Genomic DNA, 12,075 nt, shown 5'->3' on the forward strand with positions numbered 1-12,075 from the left:
ACTGGGATGCCAGCACTGCAGGTGGAGGGTTAACTTAAGGTGCCACAGTGCCGCCCCCCTGGGTGTTTTTAAGGCATTGCTATCTATTCACTGGGGGTGCCCATTGGACAGGGGTTTCACATAAGGTATGTTGATTGGCTTGGAAACAAGCTTTCTAGCCACAGCTGATAGCCTGCTTGTGAAAGACATTCTACCTATGTCTGAGGGTTCAAAAACTCCAGCCCCACTGAACAGCCTGACAATTGTCTGAGCGATGTGAGATCTGAAGAGAGGTGGAAGAGGCCCACTTCTGGCCTCACTCTGCCATGGGACTAGCACAGAAATCTGTCTTGTAGGTGCTGGGGTCTGGAGCAGCCTGGGCCATGATCATCTGTTTCCTCGCTCTGAAAGAAACCTGTTACCTGTTAATCAAAACATCCACCTGGGGCTGGCGCTGTGGTGTAGTAGGTAAAGCTGCCGCCTGCAGTGCCAGTTGAAGTCCCAGTTGCTCCACTTCCGATCCAGCTCTCTGCTATGGCCTGGAAAAGCAGTAGAAGATAGCCTAAGTCCTTGGGCCCTATGCCCGCATGGGAGACCCGCAAGAAGCTCCTGGCTCCTGGCTTCAGATTGGCACAGCTCTGGCTGTTGCAGCCATCTGGGGAATGAACCAGTGGATGGGAGACCTCTCTCTGCCTCCGCCTCTTTGTAACTCTGCCTTTCAAATGAATAAATAAATCTTAAAAAAAAAAATTCCACCTTCCCACAATGCACCTTACATCTGGGACCTGTGCGCCGGGGCTATAAAAGCAGTGGAAGAGGAAAGTAGGGCTTCTCTGCGCGGGAACTCACCTTAAGGTGCTGTGCCCGTCTTCTTGGTGCTCGTCTTTTCTTTCGGCCCACCAACTGCTGCTTGTGAATGGAACATTTCCACTCCCCTGCCTTCCTGTATACGGACAGACCTTCCCTCTTGTAAGGTACTGCTTTATGTTTCTCTTCCATATCTAATTCATGGGCCATTTGGCCTATACGTGAGGTGTATGTATTTGTGTAGGAAAGCCAGTCATGTGTAAATGTTATATTTGTTCCATCACTGACAAGAAAAATCTGGTTTACTTGTCTCAGTTTAGTGTTTCTGTCTTTGTGGGAATTAATTTTTTTTTGGGGGGGGGGAATTAATCTTAGATGTCTCAGCTTCCGGAATGGAGAAAATAAGTGTTTGTTATTCAAGCCACCCAGTCTATGGTATTCTGTAATAGCAGTCTAAACGTATTAAGACACCAAAGCATATAAAATTAATTCCTGTCACATTTTTTAAAAACTACTTGAGTTTTTGTTCACTGTGATCTTTCATATTTTTAAACTTGATGTTTTTTTCAGAACAAAACTATTACTTAAAAAAAAAGTTTTCCATTACTTTGCATGTACATTCTTTCTTTACCATTATTATTTCTAGTATTTACACACTCACCCATTTTAATTTTAACTGAAGTAATTATTTCACAGAGAACCTTGGGAGGTAGGTAATAGAAATTAGTCATACATGAACATTTGGTAAAATGGAAGAGCCCATGAACACACCTAATGACTACCTGTAATCAATTCATCTTGCATTAAAAATATAGACAAAAGAAGAACTATTCATTTCTAAACTATTCATTTTCTAAATCTATACTTGGTGACCAATGTTTCAGCAGTCTGTCTTATGAAAACATCACATGGGAATTCAAAGTTAACTCACTGCACTACATATTATACAGATTTTAAAAGTAAGGATCATGAAAATTGTGTTCAAGCTGACCACTGGGAAAAATTAAAATATTCTGTATGTTTTCTTTTTTTTTTTTTTTTGAATTATTAGCTTCTCAGCTTTAAATTTTTTTTTAAACTTTTATTTAATGCATATAATTTTCCAAAGTACGACTTATGGATTACAATGGCTTCCCCCCCATACCGTCCCTCCCACCCACAACCCTCCCCTTTCCCACTCCCTCTCCCCTTCCATTCACATCAAGATTCATTTTCGATTATCTTATTATACAGAAGATCAGCTTAGTATACATTAAGTATGGATTTCAACAGTTTGCTCCCACACAGAAACATAAAGTGAAAAATAATAGATGATTTTTTAAATGATGACGAAATCAGAGCAGACCTATTGTCATGTTTAATCCCAGTGAGAGTCAAGTTGGGAATTGATAATTTATTTATTTATTTATTTTTTTTTTTACAGAGGATCAGTTTAGTATGCATTAAGTAAGGATTTCAACAGTTTGCACCCCCATAGAAACACAAGGTGAAATATATTGTTTGAGTACTCGTTATAGCATTAAATCTCAATGTACAGCACATTAAGGATAGAGATCCTACATGAGGAGTAAGTGCACAGTGACTCCTGTTGTTGACTTTACCAATTGACACTCCTGTCTATGGCATCAGTAATCTCCCTATGCTCCAGTCATGAGTTTCCAAGGCTATGGAAGCCCTCTGAGTTCTCCGACTCTTATCTTGTTTAGACAAGGTCATAGTCAAAGTGGAGGTTCTCTCCTCCCTTCAGAGAAAGGTACCTCCTTCTTTGAAGACCTGTTCTTTCCACTGGGATCTCACTCGCAGAGATCTTTTGCCAGAGTGTCTTGGCTTTCCATGCCTGAAATACTCTCATGAGCTTTTCAGCCAGCTCCGAATGCCTTTAGGGCTGATTCTGAGGCCAGAGTGCTATTTAGGACATCTGCCATTCTATGAGTCTGCTGAGTATCTCACTTCCCATGTTGGATCACTCTCCCCTTTATTTACTCCATCAGTTAGCGTTAGCAGGTACTAGACTTGTCTATGTGCTCCCTTTGACTCCCAGTCCCTCCACCATGACCAACTGTGAACTGAAATTGATCACCTGGAACAGTGAGATGGCATTGGTACATGCCACCTCGATGGGATTGAATTGGAATCCCCTGGTATGCTTCCAACTCCACCACTTGGGGCAAGTCAGCCTGAGCATGTCCCAAATTATGTTTTCAAACTTAGATGTTTATTTAAAAGTAATAACTTATCTGATCAATAAGTAATGTAAGAAATTTTGCAAGTTCAGAATGCCTAGTTCTCATTAAAATAATTAAGTGTGTTATATTACAAACTTATTAAAATCAAAGAAATATTCATATTTAGCTAATTTTTTAAATTGAAGTTTTAAACTATTTGATTTGTCTAGGAGTTCACCTAGATTGACTGAATGCTGTCATACACTGGTTCACTTCCCAAATATCCACATCAGTTGGGTTCGTCCAGATAAAAGCTGAGAACTCAATCCTGGTCAGCTGTGCATGTAGCATGGACTCAATTAATTGAGCCATCACAACCACTCCCAGAGTTCACCTTACCAAGAGGTTAGGATCAGGAGCCAGATCCAGGTATCAAACCAAGGTACTCCAACGTGAGACACAGGTATCTTATTTGGCAACTCAACTACAAGGCTAAATGCCCATGCCATCCTTAAGAGAGGATCTGTTTTTTCATAACTTCTGAATCTTTTTTAAGAGTTATTTTATTTATTTGAAAAACAGAGCCACAGAGAGAGGTAGAAACAGAGAGAGAGGTCTTCCATCTGCTGGTTCACTCCCCAGATGGCCATAACGGCCAGAGCTGTGCTGATCCGAAGCCAGGAGCCAGGAGCTTCTTCCAGGGCTCCCATGTGAGTGTAGGGGCCCATGGACTTGGGCCATCTTCTATTACTTTCTCAGGCCATAGCAGAGAGCTGGATCGAAGAGGAACAGCCGGGACTAGAACCGGCGCCCATATGGGATGCCGGCGCTTCAGGCCAGGGCTTTAACCCGCTGCACCACAGTGCTGGCCCCACTTCCGCATCTTTTAAACATAATTTAACATGAGGTTAAGAAAAACATAGGTATTTTTAAAAGCATGTTTGTGAAATGTCTATACAACACACACAGGAAGCATTAATATATGTAATATTAGCACAAGACAAATAATATTAAGTAACCAAACACAAAAATTCATGTGATGTAACATCATTATGAATTGTTAATATATACTCTCCTTTCATTTGTAGTATGGGAGAATAATAATAAAAGCATAATCCTGTCCAAGGAAATTTGATATTAAAAAGATATTCCTTGAATCATAAATAAAAATCAATTTTTGAATGTCTTAAATATGTTTAATATAAGTGCTGCCTTTGGCATCCATTTTTAGGCATGTCATAGTTGTTTGAAACTCAGTCATACCACATCATGTTGGCCTAGTTAAAATTCTTTCCCCTGTGTGATTATTTGCCACATAGCACACTTGTTCTTCATTGGTCTGACCCCAATCCAGCTTACTACATAATTGCCAACTGCAATAAAACCTAGTGCTCAAAATCAGGGTCATTCAATTTCTACCCTTAGTGGATATTTTCTTTAACTTAGCCAGTCTACAAGCCCCGAGGGGGTAATGCCCATGGACTTTAAAGGCATGGAACCCCAGGTACTCTCAGCTTCCACCACCTCCATACCAGTTGATTGAGGACCCTGTCACCTCCAGACTTCCCACTGATACCAGACTTCACACAGGGGAAAGAATTTTAACTAGGCCAACATGATGTGGTATGACTGAGTTTCAAACAACTATGACATGCCACATGTTTTCAGGACCTGTTGCTAATAAATTCCTTCTGCTGCATGCATTTTGCTTTTATTTCCTCATTGTGTCTCACTTGAACTACATGCTGAAATATAACTTTCTCTCACTCAGGGCTGAACTAGAAAGTGGCTATTTTGGCTTATGGCTACTCATAAAGAGAGACCTCAGGACTACATTTGAAAAAAAATATAAAAACCCCAACTATAGTATAGAAACTATTTATATAGATGGTTTGGTCCTGCAAAAATTGTAATAATTTGAGTGAACATTATGGTACAAATATTTGGTTGCTACTTGGGAGTCTTACATCCCATATTGGAGTGCCTGAGCTCAAGTCCTATCTCCACTTCTAATGATAGCTTCCTGCTAATGTGCATCCCGGGGGGTAGCAGATGATGGATCAAATATTGGAATTCTTGCCACCCACATGAGATACCCTAATGGGGTTCATGGCTACTGATTTTGACTTGACCCTGCTCAGGCTGTTGTTGGCATTTAGCAAGTGATCCAGCAGATTGAAGATATCTCTCTCCTTCCCTTCCTTCCTCCCTCTCTCTCTCTTTGTCATTCTGCCTTTCAAAAAAATACAAATCAATACACTTTAGAATGTTAAATTTAATAATGGAGATTCAGTACTTGAGAAATACCTGGCACAGAATAGGTACACATAAAAGTTTGCTATGGCAAATATAAAAATAATAGTTAATGCTATATCCAAGATGTTACTTTTAAAATCCAGAAGAATGGAAAAAAGGGATAAAATTATTATATTATTAAAAAACCCATGGAAGAGATATGATTTCTTTCATTTGCCTTTGCTATCAGGAGACATCAAAATAAAATTCCCATTTACCTGTAAAAAAAAAAACTGAAACAATTCTATTTGAGTAAGTTCTCTAGGAATAGACTCTAAAATATACATTGATATATAGGAAATTTATTGGAGGTTGTCACAGTATAAAGATCTGTGATGGAATAAGCAAGCAAGATCAGATGCAGGAGAGGTTATATTGCAATGCTTTGAGAGTATTCAGCAGCTGAGATATCCCCCGAAATTGTCATTTGAAATGAGCATCTGGGGCTTTATACCATGCATGGTTCAAGAACTGGTAGGAAATTCAGCCTGGGGTAAAGCTGTGATGCAGATCCAAGGGAAAGATTCATCTGTGACCTGGCAGCAGGTGATCCTTGCAGCAACTAAGAAAATAAACAACAAAATCTGAAGGAGTGGGACAGTACATTCTTACATTTACGACTGACTGAAAACCTAACATATCCTGTGATGTTCAGGTCTGTAATTTACTTTTCTTACTATCATAAAAAGTTAATGACCATTTATCGAGCCAACCAATGTTTAAAAGGGATGCTTACTTAATGAAGTTTTGAACAATACCGTAATAAAATAGGAAAAAGCATTTAAATTTCCCAAAAGCGGTGACTCTCAAAATAAATTTATGCCATAAATAAAAAGCAAGATTCAAGTTTTAAATACAGTAGGGATTTAATTTCTTTAAAGACCAGTAGCATTTTTAAGAACGTATAAAATATGTCAAAGTATTATAATAATGATTTTTTTGTTTTAGGCCTTTTTTCCCAGAGAAAGAAAGAATGAATGAATGAATATGAATATGAATGGTCCCTTTCACTAGTTCATTCCTCCAGTGGCTACAGTGATTGCAGGGACAAAGTTGGGAACCGGGGTTTCAATCCAGATTTCTGATCAGGCCAAATACCTGCTCTGTGTTTTGTTTGTTTTTAAGTGAAGTTTACATAATATATATATATATATATATATATATAGTTTTATATATATAGTTTTATATATATATATATAATGTAGTAACATATATTGTTTGTTAGGCAAGCAATTTTTAAAATTAAGAATTAACTTAAGGAATAATTTAGTATGTATGAAAGCTTGAGAGAAATGTTGGAATTGTAATAGCATTCAATGCTAGATTTCAGTGTGGTTAAGGATAGCCATATTAGACTTATCTGGGTAATATTTCAAGCCTTAGTTTTTATGGTTCATACCTACTGATACTTTACTATGCTGTTACTTCTAGCATGGTTGTTTTGACCCATATTATTTCACTAAATAAGTACAATACTATTTTGAACGGCTTTATACTAGTCTATCATCAATCTATTTATGACTTTTATAGATAATATCTATTTTTTTCAAATTTCTACTTGTTTAGTTTCACTCTATTCATGAGGAATTTTTCTCTTAGTTTTTTTTTTTTTTTTTTTTTTTTTTTTTTTTTTTTTTATCTACCCTTGTGTACACTACATGTTCAGTAACATCAGATTACCACGGTATGTGTAAGCGCCCAACCAACTCATACTCTTGAATTTGTCTGGAACAAATCCAATTTACCAGCTGTGGTGCTTTACTTGTATTTTAAAAAGTGAGATATATAAACTTCTTTGATATACGAGATATTTTTGGATAAAGGGTATTGGGGAGTAAAGAAGAGAACATAGCAGGCTGTTGCTGTGCCACAGTGGGTTAAACTGCTGCCCATATGGGTGCTGGTTCTAGCCCCAGCTGCTCCACTTCCCATCCAACTCCTTGCTAAAGAGCCTGGGAAAGCTGCGGATGATGGCCCAAGTGCTTGGGCCTCTTCACCCACATAGGAGACCTGAATGAAGCTCCTAGTTTCAGCCTGGCCCAGCTTGGGGAGTGTACCAGCAGATGGAAAATTCTCTCTCTCTTTTTCTCTCTCTTCCTCTCCCTCTCCCTCTCTTTTCCACTTCCCTCCCTCCCTCTTTGCCTATCCCTCTTTCTCTAACTGTGCCTTTCAATTGACTAATTGTTTTAAAAAAAGAGAACATAAATGGGAGGAGATGAAGAGAGGGGAGCAACACAGAATGGTAAGAGAAAAATACAGACTTTATCTCCAGTAGGTACTTCTGTCTTTACAACATTAGCAATAATTTTTGCTAAATTAAAAATACATTATATCACAGAATAAATAAAATATTAAATTAAAAAGGCATTCGGATCTGGCTGAAAAGCCCATGAGAGTATTTCAGGCATGGAAAGCCAAGACACTCTGGCAAAAGATCTCTGCGAGTGAGATCCCAGTGGAAAGAACAGGTCTTCAAAGAAGGAGGTACCTTTCTCTGAAGGGAGGAGAGAACCTCCACTTTGACTATGACCTTGTCTAAACAAGATAAGAATCGGAGAACTCAGAGGGCTTCCATAGCCTTGGAAACTCATGACCGGAGCATAGGGAGACTACTGATGCCATAGACAGGAGTGTCAATTGGTAAAGTCAACAACAGGAGTCACTGTGCACTTACTCCTCATGTAGGATACCTTAATGTGCTGTGTATTGAGATTTAATGCTATAACGAGTACTCAAACAATATATTTCACTTTGTGTTTCTATGGGGGTGCAAACTGTTGAAATCTTTACCTAATGTATACTAAACTGATCCTCTGTAAAAAAAAAAAAAAAAAAAAAATTGTCAACTCCCAACTTGACTCTCACTGGGATTAAACATGACAATAGGTCTGATCTGATTTCATCATCATTTTAAAAAAATCATCTATGATTTTTCACTTTTTGTTTTTGTGTGAGCAAACTGTTGAAATCCTTACTTAATGTATACTAAGCTGATCTTCTGTATATTAAGATAATCGAAAATGAATCTTGATGTGAATGGAAGGGGAGAGGGAGTGGGAAAGGGGAGGGTAGTGGGTGGGAGGGACGGTATGTGGGGGAAGCCATTGTAATCCATAAATCGTACTTTGGAAATTTATATTCATTAAATAAAAGTTAAAAAAAAATACTGTGCATGGATTGCAAACATTTGTAACAAGATAAACTTATCTTTTAATTAAAAGGAATAAACTTTTGCCATCTCTGGCTGCAAGGCTAACTCCATTTCCTAGAAGTGTGAAAAGGAACTGTGCTGCTTTGACTATACCACAAGGGCATCAGTTCTCTATATGTACATCTTAATATGGTAAACCATCTGTTTCAGATATCCAGTGTCTAAAAGTTATACTTTTGTATTAGCCTCATTTGTGTGTGTGTGTTAAATTCTCTGATATATGAATATTGATATATGGATGTGTATATATGAAATAGTTGGTTCTCTAATTATAATATATCTGGCCTCAAACCAAATATCAATATGTTCATCAGGCCTGAATTGTTCTTGTTATTAGAACAGTATTTCTGAAAGCTCACCAGTGTTTGTTACATAATCTTTCCCTACCAGTTTCTAATCTCCCAGAATCATGAGTTTAATGTTATATTTTATTAAATATTTCAATGTCTACATAACATATAATATTACTATTACTTTAGCCATCACAACTGGCTAATATTGGCAACAGGCTCCTCTGTGATGAGAAATAGAAATAGGATTTATAGACGGTATGCTAAAAGAAAAAAAAAGTAGGAAAAGATAGCCTCTAAGGAAAAGGGTAATCTAACTTGGTTTCTCAAATCCTTTGAAAATCCTTACACATACACATACAGTTGATCTCTTGAATACTAATAGTATTCTTAGTGATGTGCATTTGGAAATGCCTAGTGACTGAAATATTTTGAAGAATGGATATTGTTAGTGTTTTCTAATATGGAGTTAGATTGTAACAAAACCTTTTTTAAAAAGATTTATTTTTTATATATTTGAAAGGCATAGTTAGAAAGGGAGATAGAAAGAGGTTTTCCATCCACTGGTTCACTCCCTAAATGGCTGCAATGGCCAGGGCTGGGCCAGGCCAATGCCAGGAACCAGGAGCTTCATAAGGGTCTCCTCAGAGTATATAGGACCATTTTCTGCTGATTTCCCAGGCTCATTAGCAGGATGCTAGATCAGCAGTGGAGCAGCTGGGACTGGAACTGGCTCCCATATATGATGTACATGTTGTGGGGGGTGGTCTCCCATGTAGGTGGCAGGGGCCCAAATATTTGGAACATCTTCTGTTGCTTTGCTGCTTTCCCAGGTGCATTAACAGGGAGCTGGATCAGAAGTGGAGAAGCCAAGACTCAAACTAGTGTATCATATAAGATTTCAGCATTATAGGCAATCGCTTAACCCACTGCACCACAACAACCCCTCACAATTATACTTTTATATACATCAAGAATCTAGACAGATGGGTCTGTGAGGCTCATACTATGAGCATTGAGTCTGCATTAGGATGTGCTGGTGGTTTTATTAGTCATTATTTTAAAAAGTGGCAGGGAAATGGATTGAAATGTTAGAGAGTTTAATATTTGATTTGTAGATGAATGAGAATTCACTGACACTTAAGTTGTTAATCATTTTAAGCCACTTTTCCATACTGACTTCACAGAATGGTAAATGCATTGACTGAAAATTTTACTGTGAACAGCTTGAATCTAACCATAAGATTAATCTGTGACATTTGTACAATAATGAAAGTATCAATTTGGTGGCTTTTTTAATTCAAGTTCTATTTAGTTGTTTTCCTTTTGCACTCTATTGTTCCAGACCAAGAGCTACTCATCTGATATGCACATGAAAAATGGAGAAAGACAAAGAATCCTGTTAAAGAAAATGCTAATTTGTGCTGGGAAGTCATGAAAAGGTAAATGTTATCCCATAGAGTGTTTTGAATGGGAAACAGGATTAAGCTGTAAATGGAAATGGATCAGAATGAAACTGGAAATCAACATAAGAGTCCATTACTAAACAAAGACAAAGAAGTAGTATTTTCAAAGGACATCATCAAACTCCCATTATATTTTCAAAAGAAATTAAGGCAGGCTAAAATGTTTTTTCAAGGACTTGTAGAGCATTCAGTAAATACTCATTAGATGGGAGTTATTATTAATTATCATATAACTCTTTTGAAATATATCAGGCAGACATTTTGATCTTATTTTTATACCACTATGCATGCCCATATAAGAACATTTTCCTGTTAGAATATTACATAATTTTGAGGAATATTTTCATCTTTAACATTGCAGTGTCAAAAGTCATATTTAACATCTAGTAAATGAATATTTTATATGTACCTAGTAATGTAGGAGCTTGATTACAAATGGAACACAGATGCTTCAGCAAATATCCTTAGATAGTAAGCCGATGTGATTGTTTTAAAACATGAACAAAACAATCAATGTGATACACCACATTAACAGACTGCAGAAGAAAAACCATATGATTATCTCAATAGACGCTGAGAAAGTATTTGATAAAATACAACACCCGTTCATGATGAAAACTCTAAGCAAACTGGGTTTGGAAGGAACATTCCTCAATACAATCAAAGCAATCTATGAAAAACCCACAGCCAATATCCTATTGAATGGGGAAAAGTTGGAAGCATTTCCACTGAGATCTGGTACCAGACAGGGATGCCCACTCTCACCACTGCTATTCAATATAGATCTGGAGGTTCTAGCCAGAGCTATTAGGCAAGAAAAAGAAATTAAAGGGAACAAATTGGGAAGGAAGAACTCAAACTATCCCTCTTTGCAGATGATATGATTCTTTATTTAGGGGACCCAAAGAACTCTACTAAGAGACTATTGGAACTCATAGAAGATTTTAGCAAAGTAGCAGGGTATAAAATCAATGCACAAAAATCAACAGCCTTTGTATACACAAGCAATGCCATGGAGAGGAAGAACTTCTAAAATCTATCCCATTCACAATAGCTACAAAAACAATCAAATACCTTGGAATAAACTTAACCAAAGATGTTAAAGATCTCTACGATGAAAATTACAAAACCTTAAAGAAAGAAATAGAAGAGGATACCAAGAAATGGAAAAATCTTCCATGCTCAAGGATTGGAAGAATCAATATCATCAAAATGTCCATTCTCCCAAAAGCAATTTATAGATTCAATGCAATACCAATCAAGATACCGAAGACCTTCTTCTCAGATCTGGAAAAAATGGTGCTGAAATTTATATGGAGGCAAAAGAGACCTCGAATAGCTAAAGCAATCTTGGACAACAAAAACAAAGCCGGAGGCATCACAATACCAGATTTCAGGACATACTACAGGGCAGTTGTAATCAAAACAGCATGGTACTGGTACAGAAACAGATGGATAGACCAATGGAACAGAATTGAAACACCAGAAATCAACCCAAACATCTACAGCCAACTTATATTTGATCAAGGATCTAAAACCAATTCCTGGAGCAAGGACAGTCTATTCAATAAATTGTGCTGGGAAAACTGGATTTCCACGTGCAGAATCATGAAGCAAGACCCCTACCTTACATCTTACACAAAAATCCACTCAACATGGATTAAAGACCTAAATCTATGACCTGACACCATCAAGTTATTAGAGAACATTGGAGAAACCCTTCAAGATATTGGCACAGGCAAAGAGTTTCTGGAAAACACCCGGGAGGCACAGGCAGTCAAAGCCAAAATCAACTATTGGGATTGCATCAAATTGAGAAGTTTCTGTACTGCAAAAGAAACAGTCAGGAGAGTGAAGAGACA

General features: G+C 37.5%; 1 long non-coding RNA gene across 2 annotated transcripts in view; it reads left to right on the forward strand.

The window, feature by feature from the left end:
* The first annotated feature begins 395 nt into the window (after positions 1-395).
* Positions 396-12,075, forward strand: part of LOC127483821 (uncharacterized) — a 55,009-nt gene continuing 43,329 nt past the window's right edge. The window contains exons 1-2 of one of the 2 annotated variants that reach the window (XR_016217357.1): positions 396-953; positions 10,093-10,189. This is a non-coding gene — a long non-coding RNA (uncharacterized LOC127483821). The remainder of the gene's footprint in view (positions 954-10,092; positions 10,190-12,075) is intronic. The other variant, XR_016217356.1, reaches the window with a different exon arrangement.

This window comes from Oryctolagus cuniculus, chromosome 12 (genome assembly GCF_051225735.1).
Source record: "Oryctolagus cuniculus isolate XC-2025 breed Fujian yellow rabbit chromosome 12, ASM5122573v1, whole genome shotgun sequence".
NCBI classification, from domain to species: Eukaryota; Metazoa; Chordata; class Mammalia; order Lagomorpha; family Leporidae; genus Oryctolagus; species Oryctolagus cuniculus.